The sequence below is a fragment of the Triturus cristatus genome, chromosome 4_2 (assembly GCF_964204655.1).
Source record: "Triturus cristatus chromosome 4_2, aTriCri1.1, whole genome shotgun sequence".
Lineage (NCBI taxonomy): Eukaryota > Metazoa > Chordata > Amphibia > Caudata > Salamandridae > Triturus > Triturus cristatus.
The window spans coordinates 668846310-668873067 of record NC_140586.1 but is presented as its reverse complement, the minus strand read 5'-3'; positions in this window follow the sequence as shown (position 1 = coordinate 668873067).

Here is a 26758-nt window from a genome sequence, read left to right as displayed (position 1 = left end):
TGTAGTAGTATTTGCACTGTGCGTCAGGAATCTATTGATACATTTCGTGAGTTTCTAAGAGAATATAGTAAAAAAAAGTGTAAAACAGAAGATTAAGGTGCTTCAAAGTCTAGATCCATGCAGAGTGAGAGAGAATACTGGTTTGCAGGGTCATTCTCTGGCTTGTCTATCTAGAAAAGTGTGTAAAAGTGTTTTTCATCATTTTAGGATGCTGTCTGTTCATCATACTAAAATGAGAAAGTTTGTGAGACGGTTGTATTTTGCTAAAAGTCCAGCAATAAAGTTAGATGAATTGAATAGGGCTCTGTTCCGTGGAACGGTATCAGATGTAGAGAAGGTTATTGATGAAATTCAGTTTTGTTACTTTGGTCCTGAACAAGACAGTGCAGAAAAGGACACAGTAAATGAGGAAGAAGTGGAAGAGAATGTAGAACCCTCTGTAAGTAAGACATTTAATGATCACATAACAAAATTTGCAATAATCTCTAATGAAAGACCAAATATTACTTGTATTTGTTGCCGCAGAACTCATTATAGAAAACAAACTAGGAATGTTGATCTCTACAGAAAAAGTGAAAATGAAGATAATTATAAGTGGAAGGATTTTGCCACATATATATTTCTTGAAAATTGTTTTGAATTGGGTGAAGATCAGCGTATTTGTAAATACTGTTACAACAAGTTAGAGGAAAATAGAATGCCGACCAGAGCTGTACATAATAATTTAGAATTGGATGTTATTCCTGCCGAACTTTCTGAATTAAATACATATGAGTCTATACTTATTCAATGTGTTCATCCGTTCCAGACCATAGTACGTATGGAGCCCAAAACTGGTAAATTACCTCCTTCAGATTTACTGAGAGGTTTAAAAGGTAGAGTGGTGTATTTGCCCTTGGATTTGAAAAAATATATGGAAACTATTGATGCAGATACTTTGGAAACTGAACCATTAGTTATTCTGGTTAATGGTGTACCTACAAAGAATAAGAAGATTTGGCAGGAGCTGGTAGATGTACGGAAAGTTCAAAGAGCAAATTTGTATTTGAAAAGGAATAACAAATGGTATGAATCAATTTATATAGAAGAAGAAGAAGAAGATTTACAAGGAGACACAGAAACATCAACTGGACAAATTGAAAAAGTGGACAAGTCAAAGGAAGAAGAAATTTATGAACATTTTAGCATACATCCTCTTCATTCAAAAGAAGTTATGGGAGACAATATTGATCTGTTTCAGATGAGGAAAGCAAAAGGAACTCCCGTGAGTGTATGGGAGGAGAGCTTGGAAGCTCGATGTTTTCCCCAGCTGTTTCCTACAGGAAAAGGAGGACGATACGATGAACGTCCACAACAGATTCCAGCTTCTGAGTATCGGACTACAAGACTATATGCAGAAGATCCAAGATTTCGACAAAGTATTCCTTATTTATTCCATCTTTTATTTGAAAGCGACTTGTCTGCATTATCATATGCAGTAAATCACATTTTAAAAAGTGGAGTACATTTACAAAATGTGTCTGCTAAGGATTTTATGGAGAAAGTGCAGCACCGAGATGATCATTTGGAAACACAACTCATCAATCTGATGGCTTGTCAGCGTGGGACAAATGAATATTGGTACCGACGCCATGGTGAATTAAAATGCATGTTACGAAATTTAGGAACACCAACATGGTTCCTTACCCTAAGCTGTGCTGAGTACGCTTGGGATGATTTACTGGATTTTCTACGAGAGGCAAATTCAAACATTAAAAACATCGAATACAAGACAGCTGGAGAACTGTGCTCATTGGATCCGGTTAATGTTTGCAGATATTTCAATCATAGATTTGAGGCTATGATGTCCTTCATCTGCAATAAAAAAAATCCACCTCTTGGAGAAGTAGAGGATTTATTTTGGAGAAAAGAGTACCAGGCAAGAGGTGCTCCTCATATTCATATGCTGTTGTGGATCAAGGATGCCCCAAAGTTTGGAACAGATACTGATGAAGCAGTGTTATCTTTCATTGAAGAATATGCAACATGTGCTATACCAAAAAGCACAGAAGAGAAAAAGCTAAAGGAGCAAGTTTTACGTTTCCAAAGTCATCGGTGTGGAAAATACTGTCGACGGAAATACAAGAGCAAAGATAAATACTACACTAAATGTCGATTTGGATTTCCTAGACCTGTTCTTTCAAATGGAAGAGTAAACAGTTTTATGTCATCTGTGAGACATACTATCACAAGAAAATCACCTAAGAATACCTACAACCTTAAAAGAAAAGAAGAATCAAAAAATATAAATGACTACAACCCAGTCATTTTATCCATGTGGAATGCTAACATGGATATACAGTATGTAGCTGACAATTCCATTGCTGTTGCTCGATATGTAACGTCTTACATTACTAAATCTGAAAAAACTGAATTGAAAGAAATGTGGGAAGAGATTTCTCACGAGAAGACTGTCAGTAACAAGCTGTACAGTTTCAGTTTAAAGATGTTATCGCATCGAGAAATTGGATCCTACGAATGTTCAGATAGGTTATCTTCTGCAAGTCTCTACTCGAAATCAAGAAGAATAATTTGGGCAAGTTTAGGCCTTGCAGCAATGAGAAATCGGGTACTGAAATCTGTTGGAGAAATTGAATATTTGGCCGAGAATGACCCAGAAAGTACAGATATTTTGAAATCAAACATGTTGGACACATATTATCCCAAGAGAAGTCATCATCTGGAGAACATGTGTCTCTATGAAGTGCTGCAGAACTACATTTATTCACGGAAAGCTGCAGAAGACATCAACAATGGAAAATATAAAGTCATTGGTGAGGAAGGATGTTTGGTGAAGCAAACAAAAGGAAGTTTGATAAATCACAGGAAGCTGAGTTGTGACACTACTGACAAAAAGGAATTTTACTACTTGGCTCTTTTATAGCTATTTAAACCATGGCGTACAGAGGATGAACTACTGGGAGAATTTCAAAGCTATGAAGATTCATTTAATGCTTGCAAAGACAGCATACAATGCAGTACATTCACAACTTATGTGCAAATGTTAAATGAAGAAATTGAACAGGAAACTACAATTGCAGCTGAAGTAGCTAGAGACAGTTCTCAAGACAGCCAAAGTTCAGGAACACTCAGTCAAGATCCCCTAGGACAACCAATCGTTGAAAATGAAGCTGCAATAGCCATGAATGAAGTGGAAACGGCTATGAATCAAGCTCAAGAAGAATTTATAGACTTACCAAATTTGGAAAGACAACTGAATGAAGAGCAGCAACAAATTTATGAAGAAATCAGAAACAAAATTGATCACGGATTACTACATGAAAAAAAAGAGTGCTCATGCACATCATTTCATCCAATCAGGATGTATGTAAGCGGACAAGCTGGAACTGGAAAAAGTTTCCTAATAAAAGTCATCAGAAGCTACCTACAGCAAAAAACGGATTCTACTTTGTCTTGTGTGGTTACTGCTCCAACTGGGTTAGCAGCATATAACATAAAAGGAATCACCTTACATCGTTTGCTAATGTTACCAGTGGAGCATGAGGACAAAATACAATACCACAAGCTAACTGGAGAAGCATGCTTGGAAGTTTCAAGAGTATTGAAGAAGATGCAAGTTCTCATTATTGATGAGGTGAGCATGGTATCAAACTTAATGCTTGCCTTTGTGCATTTAAGAATGCAGCAAACTCTAAGGACAGACTATGACGTGTTATTTGGTGGAAAACATGTCATAGTTTTTGGGGATCTTCTACAGCTTACTCCAGTTAAAGGACAACCAGTGTTTAATACTGTGACACATGAAGATCCAAAGAAGTCATTGGGAAGCATCGGTAATGCAAATATTTGGTCCTTCTTTCAGTACAAGGAACTTACTACTAATATGAGACAAGCAAACGATGAAGAATATGGAAGTATTCTGAAAGATATCAGAATTGGACTACTCACTGAAGCTGGCACAAAAGCATTACAGAGTCGGTTGCTACATAATTTATTTCCAAAGGAAGAAATAGTTGCAGAGAAGATATACAAGAACATTGCAGAAAAGAAAAGTGTCATCTGCTTAATGCCAACTCTACGTGAATGTCAATATTCAATGAGGAGCTTTTGAAATTGGAAAAGGAAGATATCAGGAAATTGGAAGCAGTGGACAAAATTCAGGATGGAAGAATTACTATCACATTAACAGGCAAACTGAAAAATAAATTGGATTCACTAGAGAAGAACATTTCCAAAACTGCTGGATTAGAAAAAAATCTATATGTTTGCATGAACTGCAGAGTATTTTTAAGGAGAAATTTGGATGTTGAAAAAGGTTTAGTTAATGGAGCTATGGGAAGAGTTGTGGGTTTTATTAATTATCAGAAAAAAGATGGAATTGAATGTTTAAAAATAAAATTTGATCAGATAGAAGAAGTTATAGACATTTGTCGTTGTACAGTTCGTTTTATGCTTGTGAAAGACTTATATGTACAAAGGAAACAGTTTCCGTTTTCTCTAGCATATGCTGTAACTATTCACAAGTCTCAAGGATTGACTGTAGATTGTGCATTTGTAAACATTGGTTCATCTGTGTTCAAAGAAGGTATGGCTTATGTAGCTTTGTCACGAGTGAAAACATTATCTGGTTTATTCATGATAGACTTTGATGATTCAAAAGTTAGTGCTGATGCAAATTGTGTAAAGGAGTACAATAGATTAAGAAGAACCTATGCTCCTCATTTAGGTCAGTATCCTGTGTTAGAGAAACGTGTAGTTTCTCGTAAAAGGAGAAATGAGAATATCTGTAATGAGGATGTAGAGAGGAGGAAAAAAAAGAGGAGTGATGTAATTGCAAGCAAAAAGAAAAAGGAAAATGAAGAAGAGGTTGTAGGATGTCATTTTGAAAATAGCTCTGGTGTCAACTGCTACGCTAATGCAGTGCTGAATGTTGCATTTTATCTGGAAAGTTTGCAAGAGCAGATAATAGTAAATCAGAGAAAAAGATTCTGTTCTGAGTTGAGTCTCCTTTTTCAAAAGCTGAGTAATGATAAAACTCAAATAGAAAGTGCTACTGAAATTAGAAAACTTTTAGATGTATGTTCAGGATGTACACAGTTTTCTCAAAATGTACAGCAAGACGCACAGGAATTCTTGTTGTATTTTCTTCAGGTACTGGAAGAAGAAGGTGTACACATTGAAAATTTGTTTGGTCTGTCTTATAAATGGGAACATAGTTGTGAAAACTGTTTCAATACATGTGGCTCTAATGTTGATTCTGAAAGGTTTATTTATTTAACATTGCCAGAGAGTAAAACAGTCACTTTTGCTAAATTAGTTAAAGATGCTAATCATAGCATGCAATGCGGTGAGTGTAAATCTTACATGTTTTCAACGTTAATTTTAAAGGAATACGGACAGTATGTAATTTTAATGATGCAACGATGTAGAGCTGATGGTTCAAAATTGGATACTTTAATAAAGAAGTTTACAGGACAGCAATTATCAATTTCAGGAAAAACTTTTGTAACAGTTGCAATAATTTTCCATGAAGGACCTACTGTTACTTCTGGACATTACACAGTTTATCTTAAATGTGAAAAGGCTGGACACTGTGTAATGATTCAAAATTGATTTTCAAGCAACGTTTGCCTTTTGATTTAGCAAATTCCTATCTAATCAAATTTACAATTTTTTTGGATTACCATTGGAATTTTCAAATTTAAAGATTTTTAAAATTATCATTTGGCCTAAAGGAAAGGTAACCAATTGTATTGTGTACTTATATAATTCTTAATTAATGTTTCAGAAAACAACATTTTACAGAGAATCGGTAACATCTGTACAATTTAAATTTTTGTATTTTATTGGATTACCGTTGGAAATTTAATCAAAAAAGATTTTTAAAATTACCATTTGGCCTAAAGGAAAGGTATCCAATTGTATTGTGGAATTAATTAAATCCTAATTAATCTTTCGGAAACCAAAATTTTAGAGAGAATCGGTAACATCTGTACAATTTAAATTTTGAAATTTTATTGGATTATCGTTGGAAATTTAATCAAAAAATAATTTCAAAAATTAACATTTGGCCTAAAACAAAGGAAACTAGATGTATTGTGGATTTATTTGAGATATATTTTTTTTGAGATTATGCTTCTGTAATTTGTCAGACGGTATTTTTTAGAAATAGTTTTTGTTATTAGATGATATTTTTAATGAATAATATTTTGCATTTCGATAATGTTATGTTTAACTGAGAAGAGATTCTGGGCTTTTTTTAAACAATCTTTGAGATTGTCATTTTTTTTTTGCCCGCTGTTAAGTGATGAATGCAATTGCTTTCACGATTTATAGTGAAATGCAATATATTCTGAAAACAGCAAAAAAAAGGCAAAAAATTGTTTTTGGAAAATATGTAAATATGTGTACTGTATTATAAAATGTTTTATTAAATATTAATACTTTTTTCGTTTTTTTCCGATTGAGAAAGAAAATTTTCGAAAACTTGAACCATTTTTATAGCAATTTAAATTAAATTTTAATTAATAAATAATTTTTTGAGTGGGTATGGTAAGTCAAAAATTTCATGGTCCCTTTTTTCCACTTCTCCACAATCACATTTTCAGTTTTTCATTGTAATCTCTCAAGAACCTTGTAATGTGATAATTGATTTTTAGTGTTTTTAAAAAAAAAAAAAAAAAATTACGCGTACGGTAAAAAAAAAAATCAAAAAAAAGTTTAAACAAATATATAAAAAAAAGTTGAAAGGTAAGGTTGGCTCTTAAAAGAGCCGTTGTGTTCGTACAGGGACAGAGGAAAGAAAGGATGGGAATATTAGTCGGTAGGACAAATGTGCTGGTCTGTTTTATTGTTAACTAGGGCAACACTGGTCTCCCTATGACAAATTAGACCATGACAAGTGGCGCACCGCATTGTAACCCTCGCAAACCGATGGTTAGTTTCCAGAGGACCAGAAAAAGGAGATGCTCCCCCCACAGATGAAGGGCTCAGCTGACCTGCCGAAGATGGACTCGGCCCTGCAGATGATGGACCAGGCTGAGCTGCTGTGGATGTGCTTGGTTGACTTACTGAAGGGTTCCCTCCAGTATGTCGAGCATATGTCCTACCGTGTACATCATGAAGGTGTCTCAACATAGTGTGATTCCCGAAGGAATACTTCTTGTTAGGATTCCCTCTTGAAAGTACACGGTCACAAAGCTTACAAGTCACTAAAGGTGCATTTACCTTTTTCTTGCCCTCTGGAAAAGAAAAATACTCCCATATGAAAGAGCTCTTTTGTTTCCTCCTTCTCTGCCTCAAGGTAGTGCTGCTAGCCTCACTCTCTGAAGAGGTCTGCTGTTCTGCCATCGTATCACAAAGACAACTCAGCTCCTTCTCCTAAGGGATCACAAGCAGAAATGAGGGGAATGGGTGTGGTGTAGGAGAGTTCTAGAACTGAAAGTAGTAAAAACCAATCAAAAGTGTTGTTTCTTGATCACATGACCCAACGTGCGCGTACGTTACGCTTACGGTGCGCTTACGGAGCGCTTACGGTAAAAGTACGCATGCGCGTAAAAAAGACATGCGCACGCGCGCATGCGCAAAACAGGCACGCCCCTTCACTTCCGCGTAACATGCGCGTGCAGCGTACGCGTTACGCGCCGCGTGCGCGTGACGCACGTCTACGCAAATTGCGTAACTGTACGCAAACAGCGTAGAAATCTAACGTACTAAAAGCAAGACGTGCGCGTACGGTAAGCGCACGTTAAAAAAATACTAAAAAAAAAAAAAGAAAAGGGAAAAAAAGATTCACTATGTTATACTACTAAATCTTACCTGTTTAGTTTAAAAAAAAGGTAAAAATAAAAAATATATTGTAGAATTTTTAAAATTTACCCATAGTCTTTAAAGAGGATATAAATTTAAAATAAAAATATGTAAAAAACATTGCAAAAAAAAAAAAGGAAAATATAAGAATTAGCATTTAAAAAACCTTGCAAATTCACTGAAAAAACCATGGGTTTCACACACGTTATAGTTAGGAATTAGCATTTAAAAAACCTTAGAAATTCAATGAAAAAACCAAAGGTTTCACACATGTTATAGTTAGCTGGACATTTCACTCGTAAAAAACCAATGAAATTCCCCCGTTATAGTTAGTTCAGCTAACTATAACTCGCGCGCCCGCAATGCACTGCTGATGACGTCACATATTACATCACTCATGACATGGTCAGTGACATCACTCATGACATCACTGATGACATCTCAAATGACATCACTGATGACATCACTGATGACATCATCCTTGTGATAGAGTGGCAGACCTCCTCTCACCCTAATATAACCTTTGATACACACATTCAAAAATAGAGACTAAAATTTTCAAAATAATGGACATACCAATACCAGTTACAACAACCTCTTCAGTAATTCTAAGATCCACATACACATCCACTCATTCACCAACAGTCCTATACAGTCACTCATACATGTACTCACTCATCATATGTACTCATACACCTATACATCCTGTTACACAATGCCACTCATCCATAGAGTTACTCACACACATAGTCACTCATGCTAATAAAGAATCAAACATACATTTACTTGCATATACAGTTATACACACACCACCACACTTACTTCTACGGAAACTTACACATACTTAGTCTTTTAAACAATCACTTATAGAAACGCATACTTATTCATACAGGAACTCTTTCAATCTCTCACTCTCACATATACTCGCTTATATACACCAATAGTCACATATACTAGTTTAAAACATATGTAGTTACTCATAAAGACACTATTGAGACAGTCATTCACTCACTAACACACCCATACACTCACTCATCCACCCATAGAGTCCTGCACACATGCTGTCTTCAACACATACAAAGAGTGAGTCACTCATTCATGCACCTATGCACTACGTAATGCCCCCACCGAACCATGCAGACACTCAGACTGATACTCATAAAACCAACTAATAACCTATATAGACACCCATGTAGCTACTCACCAACCCATGCAGCCACTTATACACAAAGTGAGAGACTGATACAGATATTTACATATTAAAACATTACTCACTAAGCCATGTATTCACTATGATACACTTAATCAGTCAGTTACACAATCAATTTTTCAAAAACAAATCATCCATTTAGACACTTATATACCCATTTATTCTTCCATCGACCTTGAGATATACATATATAAAACATACTTAATTGTCAGAAAAACACACATTCACTGGATGATGTCATCAGTGATGTCATCAGTGATGTCATTTGAGATGTCATCAGTGATGTCATGAGTGATGTCACTGACCATGTCATGATTGATGTAATATGTGACGTCATCAGCAGTGCATTGCGGGCGCGCGAGTTATAGTTAGCTGAACTAACTATAACGGGGGAATTTAATTGGTTTTTTACGAGTGAAATGTCCAGCTAACTATAACATGTGTGAAACCTTTGGTTTTTTCATTGAATTTCTAAGGTTTTTTAAATGCTAATTCCTAACTATAACGTGTGTGAAACCCATGGTTTTTTCAGTGAATATATATATATATATATATATATATCTCCACAGCAACTTGCGATATTCTCCTGCTTGCGCGCGGAAATCACCAGTGTAGACCGACTTTTTGCAGCATTATTTTTATTTAATCTCCTGTCAGGACGCGTTTCGGCCGTCCAAGCAGCCTTGATCACCTGATCTACAGTTCCCGTTTCTCTCCTCCAATGTCTATGGCAAAAACGGAAACGGACCACAAAATAAGTGCAAGGTTATTTTTTAATAGTGCGAGTCGCCATGTCAGGGTTCACGGGAGGTTTCCTCCGCGTAATTCAGAACCCACCACTGTGAATACCATCTCCTCGGTTAAACCGAGTAATGGCATCCATGGGGCTCTCAGTTGGCGCCGCTGGATTTCCAATATAGCCGCTGACGCATTCATGGGTCGGCGTTCTAGTCTTTACTGAATTCTAACGCAGCAGGTGAGGCGCGCCTGCCAACGTTCTTGAGCGCACTTCACCAGAGAAATTATCGAAGCAACACGTACCTCACCGTCGTGGAAGTTAGGGTAGGTCGCGTCGAGGAATTTCGTCGTGCTATCCTTCGACGGTCACCTTACATACTCAGGTTAGTGTATTTCGTTGAAACTTGAATAATATGTAGAACCTTTTCCTGACAAGTAGGAAGTCCGAATTCTAGTCATGAGTGACTAAGAGTAGTTCGGAGTCTGGTAACAATACTGAGTTTAGTCCGCAGAAGGAATAAGACTCTCTCAGAGTATTCAATAAGACCCCCTCAGAGTATTCATTAAAACTCACTTAGAGTATTCATAGTTTAAACCTGAACAACGCGAAATCCTCCTCGCACTGTTCAAGTTTAATTCTTTTTGGGACAAGACAGATAGTGCATTCGTCTTAGAGTTTCCGAGTAAATCAACCATAGTACCTAAGCAGCAAAAGAACCTCAGATATTATAGATAACTAGGAAGTCTATTACTCCCAGCTTACGGTTACCTGTTCCAAGACGGTAGCTCAACGAAAAGTACAATATGCTCACGGCTAGAAGATGAAGTAAGTTAACAGTTACACTCAGCAGTGTAGTAATACTCGACAGAGAAAATTCACGTTACTCACCTGGTAAATTCTATTCTCAAGACCCAACACCACCTTCACTCCAGTAAGAAAAGAAAGAAGAAGAAAGGGTTAACAAGAGCCAGAGCAAGTCAGTTGTTACACGCTCAAGCAACTGAGAAATAGAAGAGAGGTTTGGCCCTGAATACCTCCTGGTAAGACAAGCTAATTCATTACCTCATATACAGTAAGTTTATGCTTAATGAATTGTGTAGTGAACAAATGCTAAATGTTGCAGAAATCGTTTCTCTACAACGACGAAGAAATCCAGGGCTGTCTCTTCTCTGTCCAATTCCCCTTTCCCCCGTCGACACTTGCCCGTAGAGAGTTATACTCATTCTCGCGGAAACGTTCCGATGGGGGCATTGGGAAATTAGCATCATTCTGCTCCCGTGTTAGTTGAAGACCGTAAACGCCTCTGACAGAGTGAAGTGCCCACGTTGTCATCAACACCTGAGCAGAATGGCGGAAGGGTTAGATCTAAAAAATTTGAGCGAAATACTTGGAAATATACAAAGGGATCTAGGAGCTGTTAGAGAGGAGAATCAAATCTTAAGACAGGAGATACTGGTTATCAAGGGAAGGGAGACTATTTCTGGAACAAATGTAAAATCCACAGCCTTTGAAACTCTAGGACAAAACATAAGTTCAAGCTCTGTACCCTTGGGTACCACTCAGGTGGTGCACTCCTTGTCCCCAGTAATTCCCCTTGCTCCTCCGGAGCGATTTAATGGAGACACCCAAAAGGCCCAGATTTTTCTGACTCAATGCTCCCTACACTTTATGTGCCGTCCTGCGATTTTCCCTGATGCTCAATCTCGGGTAGCGTTCATTTTATCTTATCTTAGTGGGGATGCTGCCTCCTGGTCGATGCCCTTAGTAACACAAGATGATCCAATCCTTTACAATCTTGAAGATTTTAAGAAAGAATTTCTTCGTATATTCGATAGGAGGAAAGCTTCACAGGCCACGGATAATGAATTGCTAGAGCTTCGTCAGGGTAATAGAGAGTTGGTAGCTTATTTGGCTCAATTTAATAAGTTGGTAGTGGAGACAAATTGGCCAATGAACAAAAGAGCAGCAGTGTTTTACAGGGGATTGAAAGATGAACTAAAAGATGCCCTGTCTCAGGTTCCGAATCGACCCTCTGAAATCTCAGCCTTAATAGACCTGGTGTTAGAGATTGATTACCGCCTAAATGAAAGAAAGGGAGAAAGAAAAAGGGATTTTAGATCAAGTGTCCCTCGGTTTGATCGAATCAAGTCAGAATCAACACGAACTGTAGAGCAAACCACTCGAGAAGAACCTATGCAGATAGGTGCCATTAGAGGCCCATTGTCGCAGGAAGAAAAAGAAAAAAGACGTCAGAACAAGCTTTGTATGTACTGTGGAGGAAGTGGTCACTTTGTTAAGGCCTGTCTGAAGAGACCTAAGTTACAAAACAAGGAGAAGGAAAACTCTCAGCACCACCAGTAGGCGGAGTTGGACTGGTGGATGCAAGTAAAGACACAACTCCAGTGTTTCATCAACTGGCGAACACCCAGCAAGTCTCCACACCTCACCTGACCTTAGCTGTTACTTTGAAATTTCGAACTGTGATCTTGCAGGAAATCGCAATCATGATAGACTCCGGGGCAACTGGTAATTTTTGCGATCAAAAATTTGCAGTTCAGATAGGTTTACTGGCAATCAAAAAGGAGAAGAGCGAAAAGGTTAAGGCAGTTGATGGGTCAGATTTAACTTCAGGACCAATAACCAGCCACACTGAATCCGTACAGATAATTACCAAGGAGGGTCATCAAGAACTAATGCAGTTTGATCTAATAGATGCCCCTCAATTTCAATTCATTTTAGGAATTCCATGGCTCACAGAACACAATCCGTCAATTGATTGGGAGGCCAGAACCATAGCCTTAGATTCAAAATATTGTGCCCAACATTGTTTCTCTGAACCAGACACACTAGCTGAAAAAAGCGTGGCTGCGCAACTTTGTGACAATGGACAGACAGTATGCTTAATTCAAACTACTGAAATTCCTAAAAACCTTCAGGATTTCAAGGATGTTTTTGACGAAGCTGAAGCAGAAAGATTACCTCCACATCGGTCTTATGACTGCAAGATAGACCTGGAACCGGGGGCGAATTTACCATGCAGCCGAGTTTACGCCCTCACTGAAAAGGAGAATCTTCATCTAAAGGAATACTTAACGAAAAATCTGGATAACGGTTTCATTAGACCTTCCCAGTCACCAGTATCCTCCCCTCTCTTCTTTGTGCCCAAGAAAGGAGGGGACCTTCGAACCTGTATAGACTTTCGAGCAATCAATAGAATAACAACAAAGAATCGTTATCCTTTGCCTCTGATCTCTGTGTTGATTGACCAAGTTAAAGAAGCCAAGATTTACACCCGACTTGATCTTCGGGGAGCCTATCACCTAATCAGAGTGCAAGAAGGTGACGAATGGAAGACAGCCTTCAGGACTAAATACGGTCTTTACGAATATCAGGTGATGCCGTACGGCCTATGCAATGCGCCAGCAGCTTTTCAGTACTTCATAAACGATGTTCTGAAGGACTTCATTGATCTATGTGTGATAGTATACATAGATGACATCTTGATTTATTCTAAGTCTGAAGAGGAACATCACGGACAGGTCCGAGCTGTTTTACAACGTCTCAGAGAGAATTCCCTATATGTGAAGCTAGAAAAATGTTTGTTCAACACCACCACAGTAGAGTTCCTGGGATTTGTGTTGTCACCTTCTGGAATCACCATGGATGAACACAAGGTAAAGGCAGTTGCGGACTGGCAATCTCCAACCACCATAAAGGAAGTCCAGAGTTTTATAGGCTTTGCTAACTTCTATAGAAGATTTATCCATGGTTTTTCTCAAAAGATTCTACCCTTAACCAGATTATTGAGGAAAGGAGTTCCTTTTAATTGGTCAGAGGAAGCTGAGCAAGCATTCACCTTATTAAAGAAAAGTTTCACTTCGGCACCTATTCTTCTACATGCAGACCCCACAGAGCCATTTTATCTAGAGACTGATGCCTCCGACTTTGCTATAGGAGGCATTTTATCTCAAAGGCACAAAAACACCGGCCAACTGCATCCTGTGGCGTATCGCTCTCGTAAACTCAACCCAGCGGAATGCAACTACACCATCACAGAGAAGGAGCTTTTAGCCATTAAGGATGCCTTTAAAGAATGGAGGCATTACCTCATGGGTGCTAAGCATACGGTGACGATATTCACTGACCACAGAAATCTGAAATTTTTACGTTCTGCAAGAACTCTTACACCACGCCAGCTTCGATGGTCCCTCTATTTTGCGGAATTCGACTTCGTCATCACATACAGGCCTGGTTCCCAAAATGGGAAGGCGGACGCCTTGTCCAGATTGGATACTGACCATCAGAGTATCAAGGTCGAAAATCAGCAAATAATTCCGGCTGACAGAATCATTGGAACCATTTCCTTGGAACCTTTTGAGGATCAAATTCGAGAACACATGACCACTGCTCTTATCCACGACTGGGCTGCTGAAGACCCTTTACGAACTGTCCAGAATGGATTACCCTATCACGGACAAGCACTATTCCTACCTACCACAGACCTTCAAACTAAAGCCTTACGTGAATGTCACAATCACCCTCTAGCAGGTCATAAGGGTGTCCACAAGACAGATGAATTAGTTAAACGAAGTTTCTGGTGGCCACACATGACAAGTGACATTCGGCAATATGTCTTGGGATGTGAGATTTGCACTCGGGGAAAATCGGACAGGCAAGCACCAAAAGGCCTTTTACAACCTTTACCAACTCCCCCATATCCCTGGCATACAGTATCTTTAGACCTAATTGTCGATCTCCCATCCTCTCATGGTTTTGACACTATCCTAGTCTGTGTGGACACTTTTAGTAAAATGACGCATTTTGTACCTATTAAAGGCACACCAACATCACTACAATTATCACAGTTCTTTAACCAACATGTCATTCGCCTTCATGGCATTCCTAAGGTGTTAATCACTGACAGGGGGTCCCAATTCCTATCTCGATTCTGGAAAGCTTACATAAAAGGGTTAGGTATCGACCACCGCTATTCCACTAGTTTCCATCCAGAAACGGATGGACAAACTGAACGCACAAACCAAGAGTTAGAACAATACCTACGGCTTTATTTGCTTGATGAGGAAGCAGATTGGCCTGATTACTTGTGGTCTGCTGAATTTGCTCACAATAATGCTCAAAATGTTTCCACTGGGTACTCCCCCTTTTTCATAACTTCTGGCAGGCATCCTAATGCACATATTCATTTGTCTAACATCGAAGTCCCTGTAGTTCAGGATTTTGCCCAACGCCTAGTCAACATCCACCAATCGGCTACACGAAATTTGGCCGCTACTAAGGCGTCTTATAAACGTGGTGCTGATCGGAAAAGACGACCTACGCCCATCCTTAATGTAGGAGACCTCGTTTGGTTGTCTACAAAGAATTTACGCCTGAAGGGCACCCGTAAATTCCAACCACGTTTTATGGGTCCTTTCCCTATTGAAAAAATCATAAATTCTGTCACCTATCGTTTGACATTGCCAGCTACTACTAAAATTCACCCGGTTTTTCATGTTTCCCTACTAAAAAAGGTGCAATCCACTTTACGTCAAACATCTCCTCCTGCTCCCATTATTGTTGAGGGAGACCCTGAATATGAAGTAAAGAGAATTTTGGACTCAAAATGGAGTCGCAATCACCTTTTTTATCTCATTGATTGGAAAGGTTTTGGACCTGAAGAGCGATCCTGGGAGAAATGCTCGGATGTCCACGCACCACATTTGATCCAAGCCTTTCATGCCAAGTATCCTAATAAACCTCGTTTGGAGGAAACCCCGTTGAGAGGGGGTACTGTCAGGGTTCACGGGAGGTTTCCTCCGCGTAATTCAGAACCCACCACTGTGAATACCATCTCCTCGGTTAAACCGAGTAATGGCATCCATGGGGCTCTCAGTTGGCGCATTTGTTGGCGCCGCTGGATTTCCAATATGGCCGCTGACGCATTCATGGGTCGGCGTTCTAGTCTTTACTGAATTCTAACGCAGCAGGTGAGGCGCGCCTGCCAACGTTCTTGAGCGCACTTCACCAGAGAAATTATCGAAGCAACACGTACCTCACCGTCGTGGAAGTTAGGGTAGGTCGCGTCGAGGAATTTCGTCGTGCTATCCTTCGACGGTCACCTTACATACTCAGGTTAGTGTATTTCGTTGAAACTTGAATAATATGTAGAACCTTTTCCTGACAAGTAGGAAGTCCGAATTCTAGTCATGAGTGACTAAGAGTAGTTCGGAGTCTGGTAACAATACTGAGTTTAGTCCGCAGAAGGAATAAGACTCTCTCAGAGTATTCAATAAGACCCCCTCAGAGTATTCATTAAAACTCACTTAGAGTATTCATAGTTTAAACCTGAACAACGCGAAATCCTCCTCGCACTGTTCAAGTTTAATTCTTTTTGGGACAAGACAGATAGTGCATTCGTCTTAGAGTTTCCGAGTAAATCAACCATAGTACCTAAGCAGCAAAAGAACCTCAGATATTATAGATAACTAGGAAGTCTATTACTCCCAGCTTACGGTTACCTGTTCCAAGACGGTAGCTCAACGAAAAGTACAATATGCTCACGGCTAGAAGATGAAGTAAGTTAACAGTTACACTCAGCAGTGTAGTAATACTCGACAGAGAAAATTCACGTTACTCACCTGTTAAATTCTATTCTCAAGACCCGACACCACCTTCACTCCAGTAAGAAAAGAAAGAAGAAGAAAGGGTTAACAAGAGCCAGAGCAAGTCAGTTGTTACACGCTCAAGCAACTGAGAAATAGAAGAGAGGTTTGGCCCTGAATACCTCCTGGTAAGACAAGCTAATTCATTACCTCATATACAGTAAGTTTATGCTTAATGAATTGTGTAGTGAACAAATGCTAAATGTTGCAGAAATCGTTTCTCTACAACGACGAAGAAATCCAGGGCTGTCTCTTCTCTGTCCAATTCCCCTTTCCCCCGTCGACACTTGCCCGTAGAGAGTTATACTCATTCTCGCGGAAACGTTCCGATGGGGGCATTGGGAAATTAGCATCATTCTGCTCCCGTGTTAGTTGAAGACCGTAAACGCCTCTGACACGCCATGACACGTTTCCGCCCCTCCTCGGGCCTTGATCACAAACTAGCAGCGCCAGAAGGATATATATATATATATATATATATATTCACTGAAAAAACCATAGGTTTCACACACATTATAGTTAGGAATTAGCATTTAAAAAACCTTGCAAATTCACTGAAAAAACCAGAGGTTTCACACACGTTATAGTTAGCTGGACATTTTAATCGCAAAAAAAACAATGAAATTCCCCCGTTATAGTTAGTTCAGCTAACTATAACTCGCGCGCCCGCAATCCACTGCTGATGACGTCACATATTACATCACTCATGACATGGTCAGTGACATCACTGATGACATCACTGATGACATCTCAAATGACATCACTGATGACATCACTGATGACATCATCTAGTGAGTATGTGTTTTAGAAAAATTTGAATATGTTTAATATATATAGGGAAAGGCCTGTTTAAGAATGAGTGGGTGTACAAATGTGTAAATGGATGATTTTCTGTGGTGCATAACATGATTCTTTAAGTTAGTCATTAAATTTATCTTACTGCAGACTAGTGAGTAAACTGTGTAAATGTATGTATGTGTCTGTATGTTGGTGTATAAGTGGCTGCATGGTTTTGAGAACAGCTATATGAGTGTCTATATGAGTTATTGATTGCTTGTGTGAGTATCTGTATGGGTTCATAAGTGTTTGTGTGGGTAGGGTGTGTGTGACTCTGGATATAGATGTGTGAGTGGGTGATTCTATGGGTGCATGGTTTTAAGAGTGCATCTGTGTTGAACTGTATGGTTGGGTGAGTGTATGTATGGGTGTGTTAGGGATTGCATGTATATCTCAGTGGTACATGTGTGACTAACTACATATGTGAAAGGCAGTATATATGCGTGTAAGAGTATATAAGTGGGTATATGTGAGAGTGTGTGATTGTGAGAGTGGCTGTATGGATGAGTGTGTGCTTGCATCAATGATTGTATAAGAGCGTAAGAATGTGAGTAAGTGAACTTCAGTGTGTTTCACTGCCTAGGTGAGTAAATGGAAGTGTGATTATTTGCATGATTGAGTAAGTGTGAGAGCATCTCTATGGATGATTTGTAGTGTGTGAGTGTCTATTTATGTGTGTGTATAAATTCATATGACACTTTTGTATGAAGTGACTGTAAGTATGAGTGACTGTACAGGTGAGTGTGTGGAGGTGTATGTTGACCTAAGAGTTAATAATTGGGTATGTAGTTATTGGTATTGCAGTATGTATGGTTTTGAGAATGGAACTCTTAAATTTTTTGTCGGTGTGTGGTAAATAATTTAATTACCGGGACTTAATTTGATACAGAAACATAATAAAATAGCTCAGTAAATAAGAGGCAGAATCCGTGGTATTAGAGGTTAAGAACGGGCTTTATTCCAATAAACAATTTCGAAATCGTGGACTCCAGGTTCCATCACCACGGAGGCTCAGGAAGTGAAGGACATACATTATTGGTAATTAATTACTTTTATACAATAGGCATTACAGTGGAGCAAATGCGAGAGGCGTAACAATTGATAGCAAAGATAACATTTCACATGCGTAGCTGAAGGAGGCGTAATTGAGAGTAACAAGGAAACGTCATTGGTTGTGGTGTTACATATGGGTGGACCTATGAAATAATTTCGCAATGTCATCAGAAATACCTTGCAGAGATGCGCGCGCAGCAGCATGACGTGTGATTGACGTGCAGCTAGGGGGTGAAGGGGACTTGACATTTAGCTCTACATGTGGCGACAAATGTCTGGAGGGTCAAGTCAACCTAATCCCAAATCATATCTAACATCCTATGTTTAAAGAACTATGTTATCCAAAAGAGAGACCTTCTTGGAGTAGAATCTTATTCTATACTGACTATACTGACTGTTAGTGCGTGTACAAGCGTCTAAGTGTCTACACTAGATGCGAGGGCAGGAATCTTCCATAGTAACAGGGCTATGAATTACTTGCATAAAGACAGAGAAGCCGGGCCTTTGCTCGGTAGCTGGCAGAATGTTTACTTTAAGCTACTAGACAGGAATGCATTGGGCAGGGAGCGGAGCAGATAATTTCCGAAGGTGAAATACAGTTCTTGGCAGGCAGCAAGCTGATGTCAGGCATCGTGAGCCGCGCAGGGAATGAGACAAAGTTCATGGTCACAAATGCAGGCTCGGACTGGAGCTTCAGAGACAGAAAGCAAGGAAAGCTTGATGATAGAATCAGGGCCTACTCGTCTGAACTGTAAAATGGCATAAGTGAACCATATAAAGGCGGTGGCCTTTCGTACTTAGGAATGGAATATCCGGCCCATTCATGGCGGATCAACAGAGGACATGTTAACGGTGGACGCATATGTATTTGCGTCTTCATAACTGGAACTGGAGGGAACATACATGTACTTGTAACATGTACATAGAACCGTTGGGGTCCAAGATAGGGGACATTACTGATCATAAAAATCCATATTTCCACATTCCCTCCTTGTCCCCTACTTGCCCGTCAAGAGATATCAATCTTCATTAATCCATTGATCTGTTCACATAGCATCATTTGTTCTTCTTTCTTCTTCCGGGATCTTGAATGAAAATCTTGATGTGGAATGCACGATGTGGCACACAGACCACAAATCGCTGGTCCACATTGCAGGCATAAGCAGCAACTGAATAGTATGAGAAAGCCAATACCTAGGAAGGATAGGACTCTCCATCCCCAGGCTGATAACACGCTCCAAAACCAACCGGACCAAGTCCAGGTGCCTGGATTCTGGTGTATCTGGCTTACAATCTTATGAAGGCGCGTTATAGCTTTATATACAGATGGCGAATTTTCTGGTATGAAAATGCAACAGCTTGATCCGATGACCCTACAAGCTCCGCCCCTATCGGCCAGGATGACGTCAAGGACAAGACGATTTTGAAGCACAACAATCCGCATAGCAGACTGTTCTTCTGTTAAATTGCCTAAGGCGGAAATAGTTTCGTTCACTACTGCTTCAAGGGTTCTAGTCAATCTACGTATCAGCTTACTATTAGTAACGGTACCTATATAGGGAAAGAGACCTTTATTGAAATCTGTGTATTTTTCCCATGCTGTTTCAGTATAATCGACTATTGGGAGATCTCTCTGCTGTCTATTGTGTACTAAATGAGTATTTCTATGATAATCAGGAGGAGCTAGAAAAACAGGTGGCAAAAGGAATCCAATGTAGCAGGTACCATCCCAGTCTAGAGGCAAACGTACATATGCCGTCTGACCACATATAAAATAGGAATGGCGGGAAGCTCTAAATGTCGACTTGCCTTGATCACTGAATTCTATTACAGTGGTGCATCTACTATGGCCCATATGTATGGAACCATTCTTTCTTACACATAATTCACCTTTTACTGGAAATACTGACATGGCGGGCAAACTTGGATTAGCTTCGGATTCGACATTCAAGATCAGGAGATTAAGCGTAAAATTACCTAATCCATATACTTCATTTTCTAGATCAGTTCCTGTTCTTTTGGGAAGTCCCTCCTTGTTGGGGTGGCAGACTTTGAGTAAAACTAAGTTCAGATTTCCCCATACCCAGTTGTCTTGATAAACTGCGGAATTTGAATCTAAGGAATTAATTAAGCTAAACCATGCTCCACAGGAGCCGTTGTGTGTGAACGGGTATGGAAAAAGAGGTAGAATTTCTTTATAGTTCTGATAGGGAGGGAGTCGGCCACATATCCAACAATTTGTAGCATTGCTAACCTGATGTGAATGATGTAACATACTAATAAAAGTGTTATTGCGCAGCGCAAATCTGTGTGACAATTCATGCGGAGGTAATTCACTAAAAGAATGTTCAGCAGTAATATTATAAACATGTCTAGAAATAGGATAACATATGTGCAACAATATACTTGCAGTAACTATTAAAAGACTTAGGAAAAACAAAATCAATAACGTCACCGTGCAATGACTACGCAGTGATTTACAGTATGTATGTCGTTTCAACATTTTTCGGGTTATTTCTCTATTCAGATCTAAGGGATACATGTCAGAGACAAATTCGACCGCTTCACCTTGGAGAGGACTTAAACAATCAAATTTCCTGACTGATTAGATCGGAGTTTTAGTTTATAATGTTCGTGACTACCTGAGTCAACCAAAGGAAGTTTTGAGTCAATGGGTGAAGACACACGAGGTGTAGTTTTTATATCTGATGGTAGTCCATAAAATTTCTTGATATGACTTGAATGTATCCAGCCTTTTCTGCCTTCGATCTTCACGGCTGTCCTCGTCGTTAATAACACGAGCTGAGGCGACCTCCACCTAGGATCCAGCTGAGTCTTTCGATCAAAGTTCCTCACTAAAACGAGATCCCCCGGAATTACGTCATGGGGTTTCACTTCAGTGTTGTCAGGAAAAGCTGCAGCTACCTGTGAACGACAAGATTGTAGTGCAGACATCAAGGAAGCCAAATAATCTGTCAGCATATTACAGTCAATATCAGTTATTTTACGTGGTATAGGCGTCCCCCACATATTTGGTGGTCTGCCAAAGATCACCTCATACGGGGATAGCCCTGTTCGAGAGTGTGCTACCATTCTCATGTAAAAGAGTGCAACTGGTAATGCTACTACCCAGTCGACACCTTTCTCCCTGCATATTTTGGACAGTCTGATTTTTAAAGTTTGATTATGTCGTTCCACGAGACCTGCTGCCTCGGGGTGTCGGACACAATGAAACTTCCACTGATATCCTAGCAGAAGTGAAACGTGTTTCATTAGTTCGGATGAGAACGGCTGGCCGTTATCTGAGTAGACAGCACGTGGTAAACCGCATCGTGGGAAGAATTCTCGAACTAACTGTTTGGCAGTAGTCGGGGCAGTGTAATCTGAAACCGGGTACGCCTCTGTCCAACGGGAAAGAGCACAGACAACTACGAGAACATATTTGAATCCTCGACATTGTTCCATCTGGATATAATCCATCTGGAGAATTTCAAAAGGGTGATCAGGAGGCTGAAATCCACCCTGCTCTACGGGAATGCTTTTTCCTGGGTTGAACTGACAACAGATCATACAGGTACGAACTTTTTGTTTCGCTGCTGCTCGTAAATGTTTGTTGAACCAAATATGTTGAATGCTGTCTAGCATAGCTTTTTCTCCTAGATGTGCTGGACTATGGATAGTGTTAATAATGACTTGGACCATTGAATCAGGAAGGAACCACACAGATTTTTCCTTCGTCATCCATCCTTGATCCGTTTGGATCCCTCCTAATTCAGTCCATTTCCTTATTTCGTCTGGAGTAGCATGTGTCTGTATGTCAATTACATCAAGAGCGGGATCCTTAACCATCATGCAATGTGTTGGTGTCTGGACTATTGTCTTTGTCATCTCGGATGTTTGAGTTTGAGCAGTCTGTTTAGCTGTTCTGTCAGCTAGATCATTGCCTTGAGAAATGATATCAGTAATTTTCGTATGAGCTTTACATTTCATAATCGATATTGCAATGGGTAGATGTATTGCATCTAATAAGGCATGAATGAGGGGTCCGTGCTGAATGTGGGCACCGTGAGAAGTTAAATAACCTCTCTCTCGCCACAGCACGCCGAAGTCATGTACAACTCCGAATGCATAACGTGAATCAGTGTATATGTTGACTCTTTTATTTGTGGCTTGAATACAGGCTTGTGTCAGAGCGACGAGCTCTGCTGCTTGAGCGGACAAGGTATTTATACACTTGGTTTCAATAATTTCAGTGTCTGTTGTGACTGCGTAAGCGGCCACTAACTCTCCTGTACTTGTTCTCATACATGAACCATCTACATACAACGTCAAGTCTGGATCTGACAATGGGACATCTGTCAAGTCTTGTCTGGGTTTCGTCGTTATTGTAATAACATCAATACAATCATGAGCTAGTGGGTCTGTTCCGATTACAGGTAAAAGTGTGGCAGGATTCAATGTGTTACAACGTCTGATTTCTATATGTGGCTGAAACAATGTTAGTTCATAACCTGTAAGTCGTGCTATAGTCAAGTGTTGTGTTTGCGTTCGATTCACAAGAACCTCTACTGCATGTGGTACTTGGACTGTCAATGGATGTCCTAACACTATGGCATCGCTTTGTCTGATTGCTAAAGCTGTCGCTGCCACTGATTTCAGGCACGCAGGCAGAGCCTGAGCTACGGGATCTAATGTACTAGAAAAGTAAGCACACGGTTTGTGTGATCCTGCTTGTTCCTGTGTGAGTACTGACAAGGCAGTACCTTCTCGTTCTGTAACAAAGAGTGTAAAATGTTTTCTGTAACATGGTGTTGCTAAAACAGGTGCTTGGCATAGAGCTTTCTTTAAGCTTTCAAAAGCTAGTGTGTGTTCCTGAGTCCAAGGGAGAACAGTCGATGTGGCTGCCTCCTGTGTTGTTAATTGAATGAGTGGTTTTGCTAGAAATGCATATTGAGGGATCCACTGCCTACAATATGAAGTGAGGCCTATGAAAGCCCGCACCTCCTTTTGTGTCTTGGGTATAGGCATGTTAGCTATTAACTGAATGCGGTCGGGTGTAAGCTGCCTTCCCTCCTTGGACAGCGAGTGACCAAGGTAAATAACTCGCTGGACACAGAATTGCAGCTTAGAAGGGGACACCTTGTGCCCCTTTTTGGCTAGAAATTGTAAAACCGTCAGTGATGCTTTTTCACATTCAGGTTCGCTTCGGGCGGTGATCAGCAGATCATCGACATATTGAAGCAAAGCAGTGTTAACTGGCATGTAGATACTGTCGAGTTCTCGTTTCAGTGCTTGGCTATAGATGCTGGGGCTTTCTGTAAATCCTTGAGGTGCGCGTGTGAATTTAAAGCTACGTCCATTTAAACTAAATCCGAACAAATATTGGCTTTCCGGATCTATTGGGACGCTGAAAAAGGCATTCTTGAGATCAATTACAGTAAAGAATGTTGCTTCGGAATCAATAGCTGTCAGTAATGAAGAGATGTCTGGAACTACGGGGTATTGTGGTACAATACATTTATTTAATTCGCGCAGATCAATAACCAATCGATATACTGGGGGAGCCTTTGGATCAGTTCGTTTAAGAATCGGAATTATCGGTGAATTACATACATTGGAGTCGGTCTCCACAACCACTCCTTGGCCAATAAGCTCGTCAATGATTTGCAGTAAAGCCATTACAGCATCTGGGGGTAACTTGTATTGTCGCATTCGTGGTAGTACCACTCCTGCCTTTAGTGTGACTCGATAGGGTGTAATGTTCATGCAACCAACATCTGTAGGGCCTTGTGCCCATAAATGTGTGGGTAAAGTCTGCAGTCGGGAATCCATATCTCGAGACACATAATGACCTTTGAAATCACGTAAAAACAATCTTACTCCTTCCGGAGAACAACATATTATAGCTCCTAGAGCTTTCAGTGTTTTTATACCTAACAAGTTTTCTGGACATGATTTAGTAAGCAATAAATCTGTAGTTCTGGTCAAGGGTCCTATCGTAAGTGGAAGAGGCTGTGATACTTCATTAACAATAGGTTTTCCTGAAAAACCAAGGGAAATATTCTGTGAGCCTGAGAGGGGTGCCCCTGGAACTTCACTACGTTTTATAGTTGTTCGACTTGCCCCTGTATCAAGTAAAAATTTTCTATCTTGGCCTAATAATTCACTATGTACATAAGGTCCTTCCTGGTCTACAGGGACCTCGATAAGGGGTAAGTCAACTTCCCTCTCTAGGCTGGTTCATGCGTATCGTTGATAATCAGGATAGTCATACTGTGCGGTCTGGTACAGCTGTCGTGTCGTGGTTTGTGTGGCAGCAGCAGGCAACGCTGGTGCGGCTGGCACAAACTGTATAGACTGTTGTGGAGCTGGCATGGCCTGTGCATGCTGCGGTGCTCCTTGTTCATTCTGATCCTGTCTAGGTGGCCGTGGTCTTTCTTTTGTAATACCTGTGGCGATATTACGCTTCAGGACTGGGCAATCGTGTATGTAATGTCCTGGCTGTTTACAATAGTTGCATGTCCCTTTTACAGGTCCCGCTGAATCACCGGAATGTGTCGTACCCTTTTTATGTCCTTCAGCTGGAACTGTCTGAGAGACTAGCATTTTCATTTTTGTGTCTTTCATGCGTCTTTGTTCATGTTCTTGTTCCTCTCTAATCCTATTGTAATGATACTGTAACATTTGTAACATTTGTGATGGGGTATTACCTTGCCATGTACTCTCGAATTTTAATACTCTATTCTTCACTTGGGGCAAAGAATTTTCAACTAATTTTGTCACAAACAGATGTGGGTATGACTCGCTACTTGCTTTTATACCACTATTTATACCAAAACATTTTTCGAATCGGGCATAGAAATCACTAGTGTCTTCATCTTGCTTTTGTTTACAGGCTGAGATTGCACCCCAGTCTTCCTTTTTCGTAGTTAATAAACGTGGCAGTACCTGTACCAGTAAACCTGGCAGTGCTTTAGTTTTGTCCCCAAGCCCCGAACCTGGACCTCGGGCCTTTTCTTCATTTTCTAATGCTGTCCAATCTATCTTTTGGTCTCCTACCTCCCACTCTTTTTCCTTGAGTTTTTCATAAATGCCAGCAGGCATTAATACCTTTAATATTGTCATAATGTCGGGATAGGTATACTCTCCCATGAGTAACATGTCTTTAATTTCTCGGTGGAAACCCGCTGGGTCTTTGTCATGACTGGGTACCACTTTCTTCATTTCTAACAATTCTATTTTCGATATGGGCGTATATACATATACACGTTTAAACTCATTGTCCTCGCCCTTTATTGGGTGTACTTCTCGTAAGGGATTCTGTCTGTCCATGTAATACATCGGTCTTTCCTTGATGGGCAGTGAATCATGTTCTGGACATACAAAAAGAAAGTACTGCTTTCTGGATTCTAGTATTTCCTTAATTAACTTAGTACCTGAACCTCTCCATCTATTCGTGAGTAATTCAGTCAATATATCAGATAAGGGACCAGGATCTGAATGTTGGCTTTTATATAGTATAAGAAGTTGTTGAATCATATAAATCCCAGCTAAACGCTGCTCATCTGGGGTGAGGTTCAAAAATGTGTGTGCTACTGTATCATCACCATATTTTCCGGGACTGTCAACCCAATGAACGGCTGACCTGGCTAATTCTTGTTCATCCATAGAATCGAGAAAATGATAACCCCTTCGTTCTCGCAGTAATTTGTCAACGGCTTGGAACGAATGCTCGGGGGACCTTATATTTATTATAGGTGTTTGGAAATTCCTGTTATTATCTGGACATATCGGACGTATCGGGTCTGTAAAACATCTAGTACTATTACAAGATCTTCCTCTACCTACATAGGCTATCGTTTCTGACTGTCCTGTGGACGGTCCTGATCCTTCTTCCTCCTCGTTTTGTTCAAACTGGTCTACCGCTAATCTCTCTTCGTGTAGGCGTTCTAATTCTTTACGGATCTTTCTGCACATGGCTATTATACATTTTTGCCTATCATGTCTCCCTTCTGATATATTCTGGCTCCATCTGGTAAGAGTTTGCATTATTTCCGGATCTACCCCCGGTCGGTCTTGATTTCTGATTACGCAATTTATGAGGAAACGTAACAGTTCCCCTTGTATCTCCACTTTCTGGTATTCCATAGCTCTGTTAATACATTCAGGGTCTCGCCCTGTTTGGACATAATGATATATATTATCTAGATGCATAGTCATTCCTGGTAACTTCCCTAAATACCCCGCGGCTCGTCTGATACGTAATGATGCCATGATCATTTCGTCCTCTTTGCCGGGCACAGGGTCATATCTACAATCTATAAGAAGTTCCTTAAGCGTGCGGGCATTTATGAGTTTGGGGGTACGTGGATGTGCTGACTCTTGAAAGGTAAGTTTATTTATTCTGGGTGGCGTAGAAAAAATATTGGTAGCACCTCCAGTAGCCCC